This window comes from Dreissena polymorpha, chromosome 15, assembly GCF_020536995.1.
Source record: "Dreissena polymorpha isolate Duluth1 chromosome 15, UMN_Dpol_1.0, whole genome shotgun sequence".
Lineage (NCBI taxonomy): Eukaryota > Metazoa > Mollusca > Bivalvia > Myida > Dreissenidae > Dreissena > Dreissena polymorpha.
In genome coordinates this window covers 7,998,130-8,022,371 of record NC_068369.1, presented here as the reverse complement: position 1 = coordinate 8,022,371, position 24,242 = coordinate 7,998,130, and the positions used below count along the sequence as shown (strand labels likewise).

The following is a 24,242-nucleotide window of genomic DNA, read 5'->3' as shown; positions in this document are numbered from 1 at the left end:
CACTAGAATATGTCCGAATTGTGCATTGGCTGATTTGATAGTAATCTCCCCTCCCCTCGTCTCGCTAGTATTTTGGCAAAACATTACCGATTTTAATGCAGTTTTCGTTGTTATGTCCAAGAACACACATTATATTGAAGTATTACACATGCATGTTTTTCAATCTTGTCACTTAAACATTTAGATGTTTTAATTAAAAGGGACGATACACGTGTTAACAAATGGAATTTTTTTTTTTGGGGGGGGGGGGGTACGAGGAGATAGCAGTTGGGTTTGGGGTGGGGGAGGAGGTACCAGCTAATGTCGAGTGCCTGTGGATATAAACCCAATTAAAAAAAACCTTGTTTACACTTAACGTGGACCACGGCCTTTATGGACGTTATCAGTGCACAGCCTGACAACCCATATACATGTATATGATATTCAGAACATCGTTTATAGGCCTACCGCTTCGTTTCAGATGACGGATAATTGTCAGCGCAACACCAAGTAAAACTATAGTGAATTTAGCAAGTACACAGAACCATGATGTAACTCTTTTCAGTAAGTAAATATTTTTGATTGACCACTAAAGTTAGAATAAGCTTTAACTTCCATTAAACAACTTAATTTTGTTATGTCGCTTTTTATGTTTTCCGCGCGAAAGTTGCTATTTTTGCTATTTATTATCCTAGGAAGTTTTTTAGTTTCATAAATTACTTTGTAAATCGGTTTGTAAATATTTATTTGTAAATCTGTAAGTCTTCCACTATTCAAGATTAAATTAAGATTAGTTCTTCTTGAGTTGTATTATTGCTTCTCAGTTCGAGTTACCATTACCGGATCAGTAGCGTAATAAAGTTGTGCTGGTGAAAAGCAATACATGTTTGATACTTTTATTACATTCGTTTATTAACATATTACTTTTGCTTACTGTTAAGGCAAACATATTTGTTTTAAAATGCAGAAAATTTCTTTTGTGGCACGTTTTATCACAGCGGAATTCATGCATTTACGGATCAATTGTAGCCATAATTGACCACGTGATCAAAACCACTCAGGGGCGTCTCAAACGCTATATGAACTGTCAAAACTTGAAACGTGTACTCGTATACTGTGATTAAAACATTATATAAAGTTGATATTCAAATAAACTGTGATTATGTTATGTTTTATATAGTATTTTACATATTGAAAGCCGTGAAAATAGACATAGAAAAGTCTGCTCTAGACTGAAAAAACCAACTAACCATTTTAACCTAGCACATTTTATTCAACAATGGTAATTTCATTCCATTAATATCAATTTCTATGTTGTGTGATTGTGAAAGGATTATCAATAGATCAGCTTTATTTTAGCAGCACATTAGTGGGTTTCTCCACAGGCAATTTAGAAAAATATGTATTGTTTCAAAGTGAATTATTTGTTTAAAGTCTTCAATAGATCCAACAGAGATATAAAAAATATATATAATTTCAGATCATATCTAATCATCAATATTTAATATGAAACTTAATTAAAACAAGAAGATAACAATCTATTTAGATAATTTATTGAAAACTCAACACGATTTGCATACAGTTTAATATATGTTTATATAATCAATTAGATCACAATTAATTAAGCATACGTCATTATAGACAACAGTGAACTATTATAAGTGAATTATGTTCAATATGGGTCCGGTAGGGGTACCCATTCCCAATGAATATTTTTTCCCTGATTGGAAGAGCAATTCCCAAATTGAAGGTTCCCAACAAAATAAATATTTCTTTAACAACTCTAAGCAGGTCATTCATTTCCAAATCCACCTCTTTAAGTTAAACCTTAGAAAATATTATATTGAAATCACTTTTATTATCAATTTTTAAGTATTTGTAAGCATGCAACGAACAACATTAATTTCCCAATATTAATCGAAACGACGCGATTTTTCCCAATCCAAAGGGACCGGCCCCATTCCCAAAATGGTGGAAAACACACTGATTTATCATCAATCAAGCAAAACAAAACTAAAACAACTGATCACAAGAACGTAAAATAACATCACAAGATACAAAAATAACATATTTTGTTGTTATATTTCCTAATCAAATGTTGCAATAAAAATTAATCTAATTATCAACGAAATATAGCACACACCATAGCTAGGTTTAAATAGCTTAGCATTTCAAATATTGAAGGGCAATTATATTAGTTCTTACGCTATGTATATGTTACACATACTTGAGACTAAATACCATACAAAGAAGCATACAAAGAATGAAACATACCTAAGAATTGATAATTGCATGGCTTTACTCTAAAAACATATCGAAACATCCTTCAGTTAGACTGACAAAAGTGCTTTCTGCAGCATCAACAACAACATATAATCGAGGTATAACAATGTATAAGTCCAATATTCTAAAAAAAAAGCAGCCATACAATAGTCCTGCAAATGGCTTACAAGAAAGCCAGCAATATCTTACAATTTCAAATACATTTTTAATCAGTGACAATTGTAAATATTAGTTTATATTATGTTAATAAATGTCAGGGATATACACAAGACAAGCATTCTTATCTACATGGTTTGTATACTCCCAGTAAAAAAGAAAGTAAGAGTCTGTGACGCACCAGGTTAATGTTATATGCAGATGTGCAAAACAGATTCTATAGAGCAGACTGTAGGTTACAGTATACTAAATAATCGTTTCATGAAGGGCTGTATTCTCTAAAAAAAATACCATAGTTGACTCGAAGGCATGTTTTACACTTTAAACTAATGTTCTGGTTTTATCTTTTGGAGACATTGGAAGGGCATGAATAGGTGTTCACCACTGAATCCCTGAACTATGATGAACTTAGAGACTAGAGTAAAGCATTGCATTGAAAAAGGTAACATTCCACTAAGAAACGGCCGGAAAAAAGTTGCCAAAACAGTCGATTTTGATTAGCGTCAAGTTCTTTTTTGGTTTAAACATGACATATCTTTTTTATTGCATAAATCGATTCCGCTATGAATGGCCTTTAAGAAAAGGTTAGGTTATGGGGGTCTCTATGTGCAAAATGTTGCATTTATTTTCGCTTAAAATTGTCGCTTTTACATTGAATTATATAGGGAAACTATTTAGTTTAGTATGACCTGTAATCCAGTGTATATCCCAGTGTGTATTCGTCATCAGAAATTGAGTACGTTCAGTTTGTTGGCATGTGAATTATCTGGAACAGATTTAGATGCCGACTAAACTGTCAATTGTATGATGTTTAAACATCATTCGCCTGATAATTGTATAATTTTTGATTTAATAAACTATATTCATCTTCATCCATACAATAGTGTTATGTTTGTAAATTGCGATTGAGAACTAATGAAACCCTATAAATCTGCACCCAGTTGTCATTGACATATGCTTACCGGTATTCGATATTGTGCATTATAAAAATATATTATATCACTAATGCACCCCTATCGATCTGCGTTGCGAGTACACCTAGAGAGTGTTTATAAGGGCTATATTGCATTAAATGCGATATGAGCACATACTCATCTACGTCTAAACACTCTTAGAAGGTTCTTAAATGGGGTTAATTTTGACAAAAAACTAATGCAGCCTTATCAATATGCATGTGTTCCGACAGCCTTGGCAGTTCTATATTTGTTTTATTCCGCAGCTTAGATTCACATGTGCTTATCAGCTCTTAATTGCACGAAATAAGTAATTTACCCATGTCTATCGTCGTCAAATTAACACTTAGAGGGTGCTTATCCGATCTGAATTGCATTAGATACGCAGTGAACCGTATTATTCATCTGTGTCCAAAAAGTCTGAACAGGTTCCCGCACGCGTCCGATAACCTTCACACTGCATTTCTCAGGTATTTATATTGGTTTGATTGCGACGGAGAACTAATGAAGCATAATTCTAACACGGCACGTGCCAAATTTCATATAACAAAGAAGAAAATCGTCTATGTGTTATTCTCGAAAATTATTGGCGGATCTTATACACTGAATTCGCTGTAACTAAACAAAACATGCCGATACATTTTCCACCACCGTAATAATCCGGTATTTTATGAATGAAAGTCACTGAGGGCGGAGATCTGATCGAAGAACAGCCGAAAGTTATTTTTATGGGCGAAACTTCACATAAAATAGTACAAAAGAAAAGTAAGATTTGCACTCATGATTTAATCCCTACGCATGTAACTTCCGTCCGTGGGTTATTGGACAACAAACTATAACGTACACGAATGAATTATTTCTTAATTAATGCATGCGTTTCGACAACCTTTGCAGGGCATATCTTTGCTTTTTATATAGTGTGAATTTGCGACAGAAAAATAATAAAGCCCTGTAAATTAAATTTAAAAATTGTGTTATTATATTTTCATATATATATATATATATATATATATATATATATATATATATATATATATATATATATATATATATATATATATATATATATATATATATATATATTACTTTCGGTCAAAGATGCTAATGGTCGATAAGGTAATCAATTGATTCGTAATTTTAAAACGTAATATAATTTTCTTTTATCATTTAGATTTGTTGGGAGCAGTGGTCTAATGGTAGGACGCTGGCTTAGGGATCGAAAGGTCCCGGGTTCGAATCCCGCCCTGACCACTGGATTTTCCTTGAGCAAGAAATTTATCCCACATCTTCTCCTCTCCACCCAGGTGTATAAATGGGTACCTGTGAGGGAAATAAGCCAATGTGCCGTGGCTGCATACTGCGCCAAGATGTTAACGGACGACTTATGACCCAGTGATCAGGGACAAAATGTAAAGCGCCTTTGAACGCACATCTCGAGTATGAGAAAGGCGCTACATGTATATAAATGTGGTATAAACAAAATTGTTGTAATTAACTATTAAATATGAAGTTCGTGTAAATAATGCGTTGTAAAATCTAATGTTATATGCATCTTAGGAGACGTATGTATCATTAGTTATCGTATGATTGATTGAATGTTCTAACCGGTAATTAATGAGTTATCGTGATGGTACCTGTTGTTAAATTAACCATAATCACCGCTTTCGCATTAGTTTTGGCGACATACTTTAAAGATGATTTTACAAAACTTGTAAAGGGGGACTTTTCACGTTTGGGTAAATTGAAAAAAAAAGTTGTTTCAGATTCGCAAATTTTCGTTTTATTTATGATATTTGTGAGGAAACAGTAATACTGAACATTTACCATGCTATAAAATAGCCATTAAATGCATCTTTTGACGATTTAAAACCCCAAAAATTATAAAGCGTTGCAACGCAAAACAAATGAGTAATTTGGAGAGTTCTGTTGTTGTCGTCATATTTTGTGAAGCAACGAGGATTGGTTATATGAAGTATAAAATACACTTTTAATTGTATCCGGAAGGATTGCCGAGTGGTATAAGTTGGAGACTTTTTACTCCAGGACTCCATGGCTCAGTGGTTCGAGCCCTGCTGAGGTTTACCTCTTTTCTTTTTTAAATTTTATTCCTTATTTTTTACTGGGGCTTTTTATAACCAATGTGAACATTTATCATTATAAAGCATTTAATGATAAACTTCAAAACATGCCAAAATCTGTGAAAAGGCCCCCTTAACTTGTTATTATTTTTAGTTGTTACTCTTTAATTCTAGTCTGGTGTTCGCAACAAATAAACGAAACCAACCAAAGGACTGCACTCAACAGCACATGTGGCTAAGGATTGTTTAATCTCATAGATGTCTGTTGATATTGAAATACCATTATGTATAAACATTCATATAAAGTTGTATATATGTCTGTCTGTCTGTCTGTCTGTCTGTCTGTCTGTCTGTCTGTCTGTCTGTCTGTCTGTCTGTCTTTCTGTCTGTCTGCCTGTCTTTCTTTCTTTCTGTTTGTCTGTCTTCGTGCCTGACTGCCTGTCTACCTGCCTGCCTGCCTGTATGCATGCATGCATGCATGCATGCATGCATGTATGTATGTATGTATGTATGAATGCATGCATGCATGCATGCATGCATGCATGTATGTATGTATGTATGTATGTATGTATGTATGTATGTATGTATGTATGTATGTATGTATGTATGTATGTATGTATGTATGTATGTATGTATGTATGTATGTATGTATGTATGTATGTATGTATGTATGTATGTATGTATGTATGTATGTATGTATGTATGTATGTATGTATGTATGTATGCATGCATGCATGCATGCATGCATGCATGCATGCATGCATGCATGCATGCATGTATGTATGTATGTATGTATGTATGTATGTATGTATGTATGTATGTATGTATGTATATGCATGCATGCATGCATGCATGCATGCATGCATGCATGTATGTATGTATGTATGTATGCAAATAAGGTATGTAGGTATGTATGCATGCATGCATATATTATGTATGCTATGATCTTGTATAAGCTTTATTGATGGCTAAATGTTGTCGTTGTTCTATGCATGTTTTGTTTGTAACAATATTGGTATTATTTGAATATAACAATGAAAGATGATCAGAGAACATAACGTCATTCACGATAACATTCTTGATAATCTGAACCGTTTAATTGCTGTAAACACGATTTTCTACAACGTACACAAATAATGTTATATAAGTGTTATTTCCCCAAACGTATCTTTTCCTAATATCCAATTTTGACTTGAACCACCTGTTGCCTGAAAAAGTTGAATTAGTCTTTTACCGCATTATTTTACTACTTCACCTTTACTAATGCGACGTTATTTTTTTTAAATTATTGTATGCATACGGCTGTTTTTCATCAAGGTATTCATCATATAACATGTTAGCTTAAAAGTACGACTATCCATGTCACTTTGAACGAATACATAGCCTAAATAATACATATTATAATAAGACTATATAGCTTTCGTTGTACACGCGCAAATTTAAACATTTTCACTGTAAGAAAGAGCTTCTTATCGATTTCTTATCAAACAACACATTTTCTATTCAACAATAGTAATCTAATATTTAAAATACAATTTATTATAAGCGAAGATACCTCATTTAAATCGTCTACAGTGTTTCCTATTTCGTTCAAGTATAATGGTACTTTAAAAATGCGCTTAATACTACATAATTATTATTGTCACGCGATATTCATGTTTCTCTAACTTCATAACACTGTTGAGAAATGATAAAAACGGCATCGATCTCTAATATTATTCGAAGTTCGCTGTAGTTATAAGCGGCAAAAATTAGCGACTGGGACAGAGTGGGTCCTGGTTGCACGGTCTGTAGTAACAGCATTTTTTTCCACGAAATAACGTCTTTGCGATAATGTTTGGCCTTGCGAATGACGTCTTTAGCGGGTTGCTGGCCTCTCTGTCTTCAAGATGAAGTTGAACTACGTCCCCGATGTTGTTGTTTTTTTTCCTTTAAAAGCAGTAAAATTTATACAGGATCAAATGTACCGTGAGTGCATAAACACTATGTTATTAAGTGATTGTTGATTACTTGCATTTGTATGCACTTTGTTTTCGGCTTGATGAGCGTGAGTACAATGTTGTTATTAATAAACCCTGATATAGCAATACAGCTCCATTAATTTTAATGGTACATGACTTCTATAATGTAATATAGACTCTATAAGCAAATGAGATTGTTATAGGTGGTTGCTGCTGTATAGGGGTCGTTCATTTATAAAACCCGATTTATAATCACGATTTGATCGTTGTCTAGACGCACACTAATAGGGGTTCATTTGTTCCCCAACGCTATTAAGTCCGTATAAGAACATGCGATCATTCTACGGACACAGATAAACAAAAGTGTTTTAGTTTGTTGATGCAATTGATGCCGTATAAACAACCTCAATAAATTCACTCGATGCAGATTTATTGCGTTACATCAGCTCACAAGATAAGTATTGATGCAAATGGAAGTATATACTAGTAGTACTTACCTAAATAGAGATGTCTCTGTTCCAAGATCCCTTAGGAATTGTTTGGAGACACAAATACACAAGATGATAACGGATATAAAGTAAACAATATGTAGACGTCCGTCTGGTATAATGGCTGCAGTATGACTGCCGATTCTCTGCCTTGTTTTCCGGTCAATCAATTAGCCTCCGCCGTACTGTTCCGGTTACACACCAGTAAATTTCACCACACTCTTTCCCATTTTATCCAACGGGGAAGAGACATAGAGTCCTTTTTCAGTCTTCAACTTGGTAACTTGTTACTTCATCAAAAGTTTGGCCTACACTAAAGTTCCGGGCCCTGGTGATACTTTATATTGTATTCAATTCTGCATGCTCCAGTAATTGTCCACTAGAACAGAATAGATGAGTGAATTGGGCCCAGTATATAGTTTTTCTTTAAACTTATATTAAAAACGGAGTTTTTTCAAACTTTCACTTCAATTCATTGTTAATTTAGTTACACTCTATACACTTCAGTTGTGTTTCCTTTCCGTTAAAATCATTGTCCTAAACATTAAAATATTAAAACTCCATATTGAAAATTCGATAATTGGCCAAACAAATGACATTAAACATTCATGCTATTTCTAGCCCAAACAGTTGAGTAGAATTCCTCAAGGTCAGCTGGCACACGTCCCTGACCTCGCTGTCCCGATATGACGCAATAACGTTGGCGACGTCCCCTAAAAAGGATGGAGTGCACATCCGAGCCCCAGCTGGTCGAAAGTATGGCGAGTCGGTCTCTATAAACAGCCTGTTCGCCGGGACCCTTCGGACTGCCTGTTTCTGCGCCTCTGTAAAAAGCCGGGGATTGTCCTGATTTACTGAAGAAACAATTAGGAAACGCCTTACACCAGCTAACCACTACCTCTTGCGCGCCGGTGAAACAATGCAGCACCACTTTCTGCGTCCGAGCAACATTGGTCTTTAACAATTCAAGACATTCCAGATAAAGCACTCCGGACTGCCGATCCTCCCCATCCCGGATATGAAGGATGATTGGTTGACAAGGGGATGACAACTCTAGTATCCTTGTCAGAACTTTCTCCTGTAGCCCCCAAGTATCTAATGGCTCGGTTCGGTCCAACCCAACTTCTCCCAGTGCCACTACTCTTTCGTTCCTCAGGAACTGCTTTAAACGACGGTAGAGCTCAGGGTTGAATCTTGCCGCTTTCCGGGGATGTAATCCCACCGCGACACCACACCCAGCCTGAGCCGGGAAAGATGTCGGGTAGGTCTCGGGGTCACAATAGATCAAGACACCTCCTACCACATCCACTTGGGGTCTGATCCCTACATCTGCATCCAGAATTGTCCGGATATCGGAGTAATACGGCAAACCTTATTTCACTAGAGACCGGTCCAGGTGAAAATGGGAATCGAAGGCCGAAATCCTGGTCGTTACTGGTCGCACTGACGCCTGGGATGTGTTCCCCCTAGCCAACGAGAGGTTTGCCTGTCCAGATACTACCAGATACTCCCTGACAGACATGTTCCGTACTTTAGAAACAGCATGAGCCGTTCCACTTCCTGCAGGTTCAGTCACCGCCACAACGGGGGTTGTCGGGGTACTTTGATGCTCCACGTCGGGGATTTGAACATGTAATCCAGCCACAGCCGGGACGGTTCTAGAGGTACCCTGATTGTCCAGGTTGAAAAAGTAAACTTGTCGATCCCTTGGAATGTGTTTCAGCAGACCAACAAGGACACGCCAATGGGCAAGAAGAGCCTGCGAGTTCAGACGTTGAATGTCGAAGTCCACTTCCGGCCATCCTGATTGATGGGCGAACTCAGACAACCACTGTCTATCTACTTCAGATAGAGATACCTCCGCGTTGATTCCTAAGTCATGATTCTGGAAAAGTCTAGCAGGATACCAAGCCTATCGTCTTCGACGACCTGTAGAGCGAGCCATCTAAGCCCTCGCAACCGAGCTACCTGCCAAGCCGGATCTGCCAAATTACCTAGCTGGAATCGCTCAGGAAGGTGCCTCTGGTAGACATGTCGGCTTAAATGGCGAGACTCTGATGTACATCCCATCAACGGACAACGGGACGTTCGTTTCTTTTTCGTGGGCTCTTCCATGCGACTACCCAGTCTGGTCCAAACTGAGGGTTTCAGGACTTTTCTCACCGGCACACACTCATGCAAGACTGGTGTCGATTTGGCTGGTTCCTCCCTTATCTGATGACGTCTTTTCCGTTGCTCCCTCGTAACATAGGAACTGTTGGTGAAGACGTGCGTGGCAATCACCGGAGATGCTAGATTCCCAGCCTCGACCGGGATACTAGTAACCCCAGTATTAGAGACTCCAACCAAAATCGGAGTCCCCTCCACCGGAGCACGTCCTTCTGTTTCAGCGTCGCTTGAAACAGAAATTACTTCTGTCTTGATCAGCGGGGTGTCTTCACACTGCCCCACTTCATCAACGACGGAGAACTGTTCCACTTCGCCCAACGCAGTGAAGACAGAAGAAGTTGACGGGTCATCTTCCTGCGCTATAACCGAAAGGACTTCGGTTTCCATGGGCAGCACTTCTTCGTCCCCAGAAGCCTTCTCTTTGTTGATCTCTCCCAGCGAAACAGTTGCCGGGACTTTTGATGCCGTAGCGGGTAAGGCTGGAAACCCAGACTGTAGACCCGAGAAGGTACTCAGTCGTCCAGCTGTCTGCAGCACCTTACCACCTCTTGGACGCGCATTCAGCGACAATCCTAGACCCTTTTTCTTGGTCGCAGGTTTGCCGAATGCCTTCGAAACAAATTCCTTCGAGCAAATGACATCCGCTCTGTAGCGTAGATCAGCAACAAAACGGTACTTCTGCTGCTTTACTGCAATGTCATATTGCCCTTTCAGTAGCTCCTGACGCTTGTCTTGCTCCAACCTTGAGGAGTGGACTTGGCCCAGGGCATACACCAGCTCTCTTGCCGTTCCATACTGGAGTCGGCCTTCTGCGTTAGCCTGTTCTATCTCCTGTACATACCGGGCAGTCTTCTCCATATACTCCCTCCATCCTCTTTTAGGACTATCAGTTGCCGAGCCGGAGTCAGACATGCTAAAACAAATAACCACTTTTTCAAGTATTTCAGCCCAAAGTGTGAGTTACATTTTTACACAATTTGGGCACTTCATTCTCACTCACTTGACACATCTCCCATGAAACCAAATATCTCACCAATCGCACTTGGTCATAAAACTGTCATCTGGCTGTCCTAACTCATACAATATAACGTTTCATCACTATCTACATCTATTGTCCAGTAAGTTGGTCAATTTCTTAACTTGCCCATTTTGGGGATTAATTTTGACCACATTCTTATGCATTATGATGTACAGATAAGGAGATATTAGCCGTGTCACCATTCCCGGTCCGTCCCATTTAACCGATAGTTTGTATTATTTCACTTTCTAGTGCGCGATATCCAGCATATAGACCGGATCACCCACAGATAGTTTGTGCTATTTCGCTTTCTAGTGTGAAGTATCCAGCATATAGACCGGATCATCCACCTTGTTTATAACCTCCTCCGTATTGACTATACCCGGATCCAATACTTTCCGTGCCTTCTCATGCCCTTTATCCAAAACTTTTTCCAAGGGGAGCACATCATCTACGTCCTCCAAATCATGACTAAGTTGATACTCTATACGATCAGCCACGATATTTTTCCTGCACAAAGCATCAGGATTGCCGTTCCTTACTCCTGCCCTATGATTAAACATCTTGGTACTGAACTTCATGCTACTTTTCTCCAGCTCTTGCTCTTTAAGAAAAAAGTCTTCTCTGGGAGTATTCAGTGTGATGATCAGTTTGTCCAACTGCACTTGTCCCTCTTCAAGAGCCTTTTGTAACTCAGTGGCATGACTGACTGATTCACTGAACCTCGCTTGGTCTTAACTAGATCTGTTGAGTTTGTCCAACTGCTCTTGTCCCCCTTCCGGAGCCTTCTGTAACTCAGTGGCCTGACTGGCTGACTCACTGACACTCGCTTGTTCTCCACTAGCAGCCTTTATATGAGCCTTGTATCCACTGACTACCTCCTGATGGTCTGCTGCATGTTCTCCAGCCTTCTCCTTCGAACTGGTCTGATGCTGGGTGAGGATCTCAGCTTCGTATTTCTCATGGTACGCAGCCAACTGGGCAAGACTAGCATCTGACATGTGACCAGCTTCACCTACCGGTCTCTCGTATTCCTCCTTCTGTCTTTCGGCCTCAACCTGCATCTGATGGACCAACATTCCCAACTCACTTCTCTCCAGAATTGTGTGGTTGTGTTGTTCATTCATCTTTTTGAAATTCTCCTCACTTTGTTCCAGTCTCGCTTGCAGTTGATTACCTTCTCGTTCCATATTCTGGAAGTCATTGCCTTGCATCTGCAGGTTCTCCTTCTGCACTTTCATTTTGTTCTCATACTCCTTCAGTCTCGACTCCCTCTTAGCAATCGCCTCCGACTTCTCTGCTTTCAAACGCTTGAAGATTGCACGAGCTTTCGCCAACTGATTTGCACAGGCTTTCTCCAACTGATTTGTTGAAGCTTTTTACACTTCTCAATGCGTTCCTTCAGTTAAGTGTACTCCTGACCGAGTGACTGTGCCTCTGACCTTAATCTTAAGATTTCTCCATCTTTTCTCTCCTTCTCTTCATGAACTTGCTGCTTCATCACTACAATGGTTATCTGTCTGTCTGTCTCCAACTGTTCAATGCATTTCTTCAACTGCATGTTTTCGTGACCGAGTGACTGTGCCTGTGACCTCGACCTTAAGATTTCTCCATCTTTTCTCTCCATCTCCTCATGCACTTGCTGCTTTATCTCTGCAATAGCTATATGTCTGTCTTTCTTTAACTGTTCTATCATCTCCCGTGCCTGTTGTACCTGCTGCTGTAACTAACTCTCGAGGGAACTCTGCAGTTTTTGAAACAGGGCTTGCAGCGCCCTCAATTCTTGGTCAACGCGTGCTATATCGGTGAGCATAGCCGCCTGCTGTTCTTTGCTCTCTTTCAGGAGTTCTATAATCTCTACTTTGTCCTGTATTTCCTGGTTGACTCTCACCACCAGGTCTGTCTTTGCCTGCTGTTCCATGGCTATCTGTTTTTTCATCTCCGAGAAACGTCGGGAAGCGCGGTCTTGACAATGAATCATCGTCGACTTAACCTATCTCGTTCTTGTACTACTTCTTTGTATACGGCCATCAGGTCCCTCTTAGAGACGTTGTTTTGGTCCATCCAAATCTCATCCATCTCTGAATGTCGATCAGATGAGAGGCTGTCCTGCATGATACTGAAGCTTATGTTGGTGCGGAATGAGCCCTTGTTTGTCGCAGAGCTGATGGATGTAGTGTGGGAACCAGAGGCCCGAGACGTGACATCACCTGCCCTTGTCTGATTGTTGGGTGAATAAACAGGTATATCAATCTGCTTCTTCACAGGTACATTGGCCGGGCTGCCTTCCACAGACTGGTTAGCCGTAACATAGCCGGACGAATAAAAACTGCTGAACTTGTTACCGCCTTCAGGGACTGCTTTCGTTTTCGGCGTGCTCTCTGCGAGTGGGAGGTCACCCTCTTTGATCTCGTCTTCTGACTATAACTGTGGTTGATTTCTACCAGCATTATTTTCTGGAACCGTTACGCCCAGAGCTGCCGGTTGAACATTTGTGCCTGCCGGTGCAAATCTCTGGTTCGCTACACCAGCTTGTACTCCAATTCCTTGGTGCCCCTGCATACTGGTGAAGGGCAGGAACTGTCCTTGGGCCAGATACCAATGTGGATAAGGGTACCGCATGTATGGAAATGCATTGTGTGGCGGTCCTTGCAGCCATGATGGGAACTGCATAGGTTGCCCAGGGTGTGGCTGTTGGATTTGTGGGTACGGACCAGTTGGTTGCACAGATGGGTACTGGTAAGGAAATGGTTGTTGTGGTTGTGAAATTGGATGTGTCTGTACTTGAGTTGGTTGCGCTGACGGGTACTGATGAGGAAATGGTGTTTGTACATTTTGTTGCAACGGTTTCATTTCCCTAAAATAAGCTGAACCTAAATCAATAGTTCTCTCAGCCATGGTCTGTCACGTAATGTCAATTTACTGTCCAAGTCTAGTCTAAGTATTTCACATAAAGTACACCACACACACACACTTGCAATTTAAATGCAATGATATGTAACACTAATAAAAACAAGTATTTATCTAACTATTCCTGGCTCACAAAAACTTTTTATTTGAATATTTATCACACTCACACCCCACCATACAATCAATTAATACTCTTCTTCACCCAATCAAAAATGGGAGGAAATGGGCACAAGTGTAATAAAACGAATTAATGGCCATCACGCTCAAATATCATATACTAGAAAATGTTACACCCAGTATTTGGTACCGGGTATTTGTTCTTTAGTGATTGTGATTATTAATAGGGTCAAGTATAAATATTGTTCAATAGTGTGTTGTTATCTAAATGACTCCAGTGTAATAATATTCAATTGTTGAAGGGACTGAGTTTGGGTTATACCTATAACCTCCACTAAACCAGCCACAGCCGGTAAAGTTGATTTGCGAATGTCAGATCAGATCCCCAGCAATGCCAGAGAACTGCGTCCAAGTTTCACCGCAACTGTCGTAGCTCCAACTGCACTGCAGATCCTCTATCCCCTTATATCCCAGAAATACCGGGTTCAGGAAGCTGGCTAGGCTAGAGCACAACTGATGTAAAACAAAGACAATAAATGATTATTCTCAAAAATTAATGCCAAAGTTTTTAATTACACTGATAGCACTAGCTTGAAAAGAAACGAAAATAATTTTCAGTGTATTTGGTTTACTGTATTTAATTATTTACTAATTGCTTTAGAGTAAATACGGTATTGCTACAGGTGCGCTCTTTAGGAAGTAGAAAAGCTTCACGGTAAACCAAAGTATGCTTGTAATATATCCAGTCGCTTAGAAAATTTACCGTTTCAACTATGCATACACCAGTAATGATACTAATATGTGATGAAGCAATAAAGCAAGTTGAAAATATTTGTAATATTTTTACAATGAAATGAAAATGACACTATTTCCTAAGTATTTATTTTCTGTTTAAAAAATAATAATAAAAAAAATAAATAAAAAAATTACAGGTTGAAATAAACTGCAATTTCTATTGCAATCTAATATCAACTAGCGCAACTAATTACAATTATTAGTTACACTAAATATCAATGAACAATAGATGCAATTGCTGGAATTCCAATCACCGGAAAGTAAACAATGGAACGATTTCCGTTTCCGGTTAGCTCATGGCAACAACCAATGAAACATGGGGTATCCCGAGCTATTTTTAGATACTTGTTAAATCCGGGTAATTTAAAAACTCCCAGTGAAATATCAATAATTCCAATGAAAATACGTCTCAAAAGAATAAATCTTCAAACTTTCAGATAAACTAAAGATGGGTTTTACCAATGCATGAAAGTACACGTACTTTCACTGTTTAATAGTGAGTTTAGTCCAGAAACTATTCTGAAACCATGCAACTATTCCAGACTAATGAACTAAAAGGTTAATTCACAAAATTAATAGAATAAGTGAACAAATGTACAATGCAATCGTCAATAATGACTGACGACACGTGCAAAAACAAGATGGCGGACAATTTTCCGCGAAAGCCTAAATAACAAAAATAACAAAAATATCACAAATATCAAAATATTGTTGCACTTTCATAAAATGCAAAATTAAACGTCACTATTGTGCAGTTTCTGCACAATCTTGACAACAAAATGAGTTACACCAAAGCCAAAATAATTATACAATCAAACCACAATGGCGGGTATGTTCCCGCAAAGTTTCAATTTTTGAAACTGCGAAAGTTGCAAAAATATTGCTCGCAGCGCCAGTGAAGTAAATACTAGTAGTACTTACCTAGAAATAGATATGTCTCTGTTCCGAGATCTCTCAGGAAAGGTTTGGAGACACAAATACAAAAGATGATAACGGATATAAAGTAAACAACATGTAGACGTCTGTCTGGTTTATGGCTGCAGTATGACTGCCGATTCTCTGCCTTGTTTTCCGGTCAATCGATTAGCCTCCGCCGTACTGTTCCGGTTACACACCAGTAAATTTCACCACAAAAGCATGCAACTTTCGCAGTTTCAAAAATTGAAACTTTGCGGGAACATACCCGCCATTGTGGTTTGATTGTATAATTATTTTGGCTTTGGTGTGACTCATTTTGTTGTCAAGATTGTGCAGAAACTGCACAATAGTGACGTTTAATTTTGCATTTTATGAAAGTGCAACAATATTTTGATATTTGTGATATTTTTGTTATTTTGTTATTACAAAGGGCGTCGGGAATTTCAGTGTAAAAGGCACTCAATGAAGTTACATGGAACGATTTGTTTTCTACTGTAAATATTAATATATTGGCCGATTATTTTAAACAAAATAGAAAAAGATACTGGTATAATCATTATCTATGATTTTGTGTTATAACCCCCAAATAACCATTATTTATGATGCTGTGTTATAACCCCCAAATAACCATTATCTATGATTCTGTGGTGTAACTCCCAAATATTTCATAGTTCATTTTATTTACATTGGTTTCCTTTTTTTTACTGGTATCCGTGTGCAGTTTTCATAAATGGAACAGAACTGTGTAGGTTTTAAAAAATCTGCTTCATCTTGTAAGCGTAATTTCATATTTTTCTCAACTTCAAGGGGAGATGATTCTGAACTTATTCTTACTTTGCTCATTTACGATAGGGGTTGAGTACTCATTGATATAAAAACACTGTAAAAGTTTGAAATTTTTTGAAAATGAAAACTGTAAACTGTATGAAGAAGCTGCATTTCACAATACTTTGAAATTCAGTGAAAGATCATAATAGATTTATTGCTCCGATATTCATCATTTTCAATAGGGTTCGAGTAATACTGATATAAAACACTTAACACGTTTGGAAAGATTCAGACGAAAGTTGTGAAATCTTTTAAAACAGTGGAAATTGTTTATTTTGTCAAATTTAATAGAAAACAATTCTGGACTTATTGTCCCGATGTTTCTCATTTTAAATGAGGTAAAATGCTAATTGATATGAAGACACTGTAAGTTTGGAAAGAATCTGATGAAAAATGTTAACGTAATCACCTAACCAAGCAGTTTTTAACTTTTATTTTTAAATTCAAAGAGACTTAATTCTGGACTTATGGTCCGATATTGCTCATATAGAGTTTGGGTTGGGTCCTTATTGATAAAAAACCTGTGAAAGTTTGGGAACAATCGGATGAAAATTTTGGTCTTCGAACAAGGATTTCAAAATTTCTCAAATTCTATGGAAGATAACTATGCACGTAATGGTCGGATAATGCTAAAGGGCCAATACCACCTATAGTAATACGTGTCGCGCTTCGCGCTCTATATGTGGTTCTTAAAAAAAAACTCCGAGGAGTGATTGACTCTCGGGAATCGGGTTGCTAAGACACAGCTCCCTCTTGATAAGCGGCTGCTTCCTTTATCGCAACTCATTGTTACAATCAATAATACGTGTCGCGCTTCGCGCTCTATATGTGGTAGGGGTAGGCCTATGATAGACAACCATAAAAATACATGGATAATAGATGTGTTGTTTGCATGCATTTGTTAATATAAAAACACGTGTATTTTTTATAAGATATTTAAGTGAAGTAAGAAATTTTAATTAACGTTGTCAACACGTTGCATCCATTAATTCTAATAAAAATGTCCAATTGTAGTAAAATGGATTTTAAAATGTCTACATAAAAAAAGCTTTATTATATTAATTAACCTGACTGAAAAAAATGTAAGCCGCCGAACTGTTCCGTCCGTGCCGGAACCCGGGATTGAACAAAATACAAAACCAGAACGTTTCGCGTATTTGCCAAGTCCCTGTGATCTTTCCCCTGTGATCAGTTGTGGGTCAGTTATTAATTAAAATAATAAGCTTTGCATTATTGACAATAAATGTTTTAATAAATGTTATAGGCACAAATGCAGTATTTATTTACACTAATTTACACAAAAATCACCACTATGCAAGATATTCTTTAAACAAAAATATATCCATTGATCCGTAAAATAACTTCTCCTCCCATAAGCTAAAAAAATGCATTACATACTAGTCGCCGCCCTCCGGGGCGACGCCAATGATGCAATTAAAGGGGCCTTTTCACATATTTTAGCATGTATTGAAGTCATTGAATGCTTTATATTAATAAATGTAAACATTGGATCTAAAAAGTTCCAGTAAAAAATCAAGATTAAAATTCAAAATAAAAAAGTAACCCTCAACAGGGCTCGAACCACTGACCCCTGGAGTCCTGGAGTAAGAATCTACCACTTTGACCACTCGGTAATTCGTGCTCATACAATAATAGATGTTTACTTTATATAAGCAATCATCGTAGTTTCACAAAATATAACGCCAACAACAGAACTCTCCAAATTAGTCAATCGTATCGCGTTAAAACGCTTTATAATTTTTGGGTTTTTAAATCGTCAAAAGATGCATATAATATCTATTGTAGAGCATGGTAAATGTTCAGTATTACTGTTTCCTCACAAATATCATAACTTAAACGAAAATATGCGAATCTGAAACAACTTTTTGTAATTTTGTCAATTTACCAAGACGTGAAAATGCCCCTTTAAGAACATATAATCGCATGTGAATGCTAACTGGGCGCAGATAAATAGGGATCCGTCAGTTTGTTTTTTGAGTGGGGGCTTATAAATTATACATTGGTAAAAAACCCGTATAAGAACACGCGGGTATGTTATGGACGTATACATAAATAAAAGAAACTTAGTTGTTTGATAGAATTAACAGCATTTAAACACACTCAATGACCTTACGCAGATGGATAGGGTTCTGTAACCTATATAATGTACGTATGACCGTATGTGAATGTTAACTGTGTGCAGATTACCGTTACTCATCATTATTTAACCCGAATACGACCGTATACGCAAGCGTGAAAAATATTGTCTGGACGCAGATACATAGGCGCTCATTAGTTCCCAAACGCTATAACACTCGTATTCGCGCAGATTGAACATACATAGAAGTCAATGAGTTATAACATGCATAAATAGCGTGTAAGCTCACTCAATTTGTTGACGCAGATTTATAGGGTTCAGCTATAGGCTAATGGACGTATTGGCGCGTGTCAATGTAAACTGAACCAATAACTTATAAACCCGAGTTTAACATTATAAGCACGATGCGAACGTTATCTGGATGTAGATTTATAGGTGTTCATTACTTCACCTACGCTATAACACCTTATAGCTATAAAGAGACGAAGGCAAATAGAAGATACTGGATCTGCACTATAAATCTGTATTCAGAACTCCATAATGTGTGCATGTCTGCATCAAATCTGCACTATACATCTGTATCCAGAACTCCATATGGCGTGCATGTCTTCATCTAACGCATCAAATTGTTGACGCAGACGACTAGAGCTTCATAACATTCCTAATCCATTCTAACCGAGCCGCAAAATAAACACCTCGCACTGTTCATTACGTAGTGCACAATCTGCACTAGAAATCTGTTTTACAAATTTAATCTGTTGTGCACGTCTGCATATAACACTAACCGTCTGTGACAGAAGGGGGGGATTTTATAAACATTGTAACCTTAAATAACTGAATTGTCAATCATAATAGTTGTTGGGATGCGTTGATGTTGATGGAAAGTGCTTGAGTGACTGTAGGCTGCAACTAAAACCTTAGCCACTCAATGGGCTACCTGAAACAAACAAATACATACATACACTTTGAATAATAATGGCTTTGTAACAAATAACCCAAGGAATGTTTTGGGATGGAACGTGTCATTCACATCTACAATTCATGGTGATTACATATTTTAAGTTTCAATTAAATATCTTTGGAAATAATGAAGAAATTCACTACACATACTACTTACACTTAATACCGACACCCAAACAAGAGCGTGTTTTTGGCAATATATTTAAATCAAACAGTTAATGTTGATGCTGTTAAAAAGTATAATAAGTAGGCCTACATCAATATCATACAAAAATCTGTTGTACACATGCGCCATTGGTCTTTTTAGTGATGCAACCATTTTCAATCAATAAATCTATTGACTGTTATGCATTTTTAATTTATGAATAAATAGATGTAGCATGTGGATTCGTAGTATCGGCCCTCTGAATAAAAACATCTAAATATTTGAAATGAAACGATCGAAAAACAAAAATGTTTAATACGTCAATCTATAGTTTCATGTGTATTGTTGGACATAACAACAAAAACTTCATTAAAATCGGCTTTGCCAAAGTTCTTGCGAGACTAAGCTTCATGTAGTTATCAGTATCATGTACACCGTTTCTCATAAAATCGACCCTTCTGATTGGTTGCTAAGGTTTGCTACTATGCACATGTTAATTTTCTATGAATAGTTTCTTAATGTTTTTTTTTAAATTATATATATATATTAATATATAGTGCCAGTTACGCGGTTTCGGTAGAGTTTCAGACTATACTTACGAGGTCAATATAAATCAAAGTAGTGACAGTACTGGTGTGACGATGCTTTTGAGAGGATGGATATAAAAGCATCAAGTTAAGTTTATCTACATCACCACAATCACCACAATTGTGTATGTTGGTACGAAAAAAAAGTTGGTACAAACATTTTGCGAAAAAAATTTGGGTACGAAAACAAATTTGGGTACGAAAACAAATTTGGGTACGAAAAAATTGGGACCGAAAAAAATTTGGGTACGAAAAAAAATTTGGGGATGAAAAAAAAATTTGGTACGAAAAAAATTGGGTACGAAAAAAAATTGGGTACGAAAAATTTTAGGTACGGAAAAAAAACTGGGGGAACGGGAAAGTAGTACCTGTGGGGAACTTCACCCACAATCGTACATTTTCGGCCCTTTCCGTCAAACATCAGATAAGTTCCTCGAAGGCAATAGTATGAATACACATTTCGGAAGCGGTAATGCGGTCCTACCTACGCGCGTCAAAATGTAAGCGAAATATGTACACAAGTCTGTCAGGAATGTTTGAATTAACGAAGAAAATCATGTATTGATGTAAGTTTTTTGAAGAAATGTGCAGAAAATATATTAAACAAGAGCTGTGTTTGTGAAAAACAATGCCCCCTGCTGCGCAGCTTTGAAGCCATATATTTTACCCATGACCTTGAAGGATGACCTTGACCTTTCACCACTCAAAATGTGCAGCTCCATGAGATACGCATGCATGCCGAAAATGGAGTTGCTATCTTTAATATTGCAAAATTTGACCTTTGACCTTGACCTTGAAGGATGACCTTGACCTTTCACCAATCAATATGTGCAGCTCCATGAGATACGCATCCACGCCAAATATCGAGTTGCTATCTTTAATATTGCAAATTTGACCTTTGACCTTGACCTTGACCTTGAATGATGTCCTTGGCCTTTCACCACTCAAAATGTGCAGCTCCATGTGATACGCATGCATGCCAAATATCGAGTTTATATCTTCAATATTGCCAAATTTGACCTTTGACCTTGAAGGATGACCTTGACCTTTTACCACTCAAAATGTGCAGCTCCATGAGATACGCATGCAGGCCAAATATGGAGTTGCTATCTTCAATATAGCAAAATTTGATCTTGACCTTGAAGGATCTTGACCTTTCACCACTCAAAATGTGCAGCTCCATGAGATATGCATGAATGCCAAATATCAAGTTGCTATCTTCAATATTGCAAAATTTGACCTTTGACCTTGACCTTGAAGGATGACCTTGACCTTTCACCACTCAAAATGTGCAGCTTCATGAGATGCACATGCATGCCAAATATCAAATTACTATCTTCAATATTGCAAAATTTAACCTTTGACCTTTGACCTTGAAGGATGACATTGACCTTAATATTTCACCACTTAAAATGTGCAGCTTCATGAGATACACATGCATGCCAAATATCAAGTTTCTATCTTCAATATTGCAGTTATTGGCAATGTTAAAGTTTTCGGACGGACGGACGGACTGACGCTCGGACAGACTGATGAAAAGACAGACGGACAGTTCAAAAAGTAAATTCCACCCTTCAGAGGCATACAAAAGTTATGGCGAAAGTTAAAGTTTTCGGACGGACGGACAGATGCCATATATTTGACCTTTGACCTTGAAAGATGACCTTGACCTTTCATCTTTCAAAATGTGCAGCTCCATGAGATACACATGCATGCCAAATATCAAGTTGCTATCTTCAATATCGAAAAAGTGATGGCCAATGTTAAAGTTTTCGGACGGACGGACAAACGCCATATATTTGACATTTGACCTTGAACGATGACCTTGACCTTCAGGCTTCATCTTTCACTACTCAAAAAGTGCAGCTCCGTGAGATACACATGCATGCAAATGATAAAGTTGCTATCTTCAATATTAAAAAAGTTATGGCCAATGTTAAGTTTTCGGACGGACGGACAGACGACATATATTTGACATTTGACCTTGAAGGATGACCTTGACCTTCACCTTTCACCACTCGAAATGTTCAGCTTCATGAGATACACATGAATGCAAAATATCAAGTTGCTATCTTCAATATTGAAAAAGTTATGGCCAATGTTAATGTTTTCGGACAGACGGACAGACGCTTTATATTTGACATTTGACCTTGAAGGATGACCTTCACCTCCACTTTTCACAACTGAAAATGTGCAGCTCCATGAGATGCACATGTATGCCAAATATCAAGTTGCTATGTTCAATATTAAAAAAGTTATGGCCATTAAAGTTTTCGGACGGACGGACAGACTGACACACTGAATGACTGACTGACTGACGGACAGTTCAACTGCTATAGGCCACCCTACCGGGGGCATAAAAAGCAATGGCAATATTTTTCTCAGCCACATAATTGTTCATAGTTTGATATAACAAAATGAAAGTGAAAGTAGAACTGTCAAAAATGACAACCTGTCAACGTATTGTTTTTGCTGGCATGAGAGGGCGATTACACTCAATGTGTTCACATTTTTACCATAGGCTTTGTCAATGACCTTTTTAGTATGGGTAGCTTTGATATTATTTATTGCTATCATGTAACTGCATGATTGTGTTTATGTTAACAATACACAAAGCATAAATAATGATATAAATATACTGATTGAGCTTATAATAATCTGAGAACTATAGCCAGGTCAATTAAGGGCTTAAAATACAATTTTTTGTCCTGATTTCATGAAGAAATGACCACGCATGTCCTAGATTTCAAAATCAAGGCCCTGGTCTGACACATTGGTAACATTATCGTTAAAATGTTACCAGGCTTCTGAAATTAGTTTTTATTGAAATTTGTAAGGAAATCTAAATCAGGCACCGATTTTTCTTGTTTTAAAACAGTCATAGATCAGTTGTGGCCTCTGGGTAATGACCAATTTTTGCTTACTTGTCACACCCTTAAAACTTTCCACACTTCTATAATAGCAAATCTGGATTTAGGTGATCTTCAATGGTACATTTATACTTTAAAACGCACAACCGATTATCTTAAACAAACTACTCTTAAAAAAACACTGCATCAACATGCTTTTTGAGTATGTGTTCCGATAATATAGAGGCCATTCTACAGAAAATTGACATAAATGTGTATATATAATTATAACAAAAAAAGTCAACAACGACTGATTTAGGGTTAAATTTCCCGGGTACATTTTAGTATATTTACCGTACCCGGGATACATGTAAGTATACTTAAGAGTACCCGGGGTACATGTACGTAGTACCCGAGCCGACAATGAACAATCGAGCGATAATGGAAGATGCAACATCTCTCACGCCCCCTAGCATCGCCTTTAGCAGTGTTCAATTCTCAACAGAAAAGTGCTGGAGTCATTGATCCCGAGGGATAAGAAAAAAAATTGATTAATGCTTGAAATAAATAATTTGATTAATGACAATTCTATTATTTGAGCCAGGTCACAGGAAAAGCGCAGTCCAATCAGTATCCAATTAAATTATTTGTTATTGTCAGAAAACCGCTTTTAAGCAAACTGCTTTCAAGCGACTACAGGCTGATCTAGATACAAACTGGCCACAATCACCTTAATGTCTCTTTTACTGTGACACAATTCATTTAACTTTAAAATGATAAAAAGTACTAACATAGAAGAAAAAGAACAAACCAGTAAAGAGTTTGAAATCAATGTTGAATTTCAGGACAGCTTGGTGATCTGCAAATCCCCGATGAAATGTTGATATCGGGTATCATAGTCATTCAATAAGTCGCAAAATGCTCGAATACAATTTATAAAGCAAAATGTG

General features: G+C 37.6%; 1 long non-coding RNA gene across 1 annotated transcript in view; it reads left to right on the top strand.

Annotated features, from left to right (window-relative positions):
• Window positions 1-425: 425 nt before the first annotated feature.
• Window positions 426-24,242, top strand: part of LOC127859311 (uncharacterized) — a 37,992-nt gene continuing 14,175 nt past the window's right edge. The window contains exon 1 of the long non-coding RNA XR_008039308.1: window positions 426-543. This is a non-coding gene — a long non-coding RNA (uncharacterized LOC127859311). The remainder of the gene's footprint in view (window positions 544-24,242) is intronic.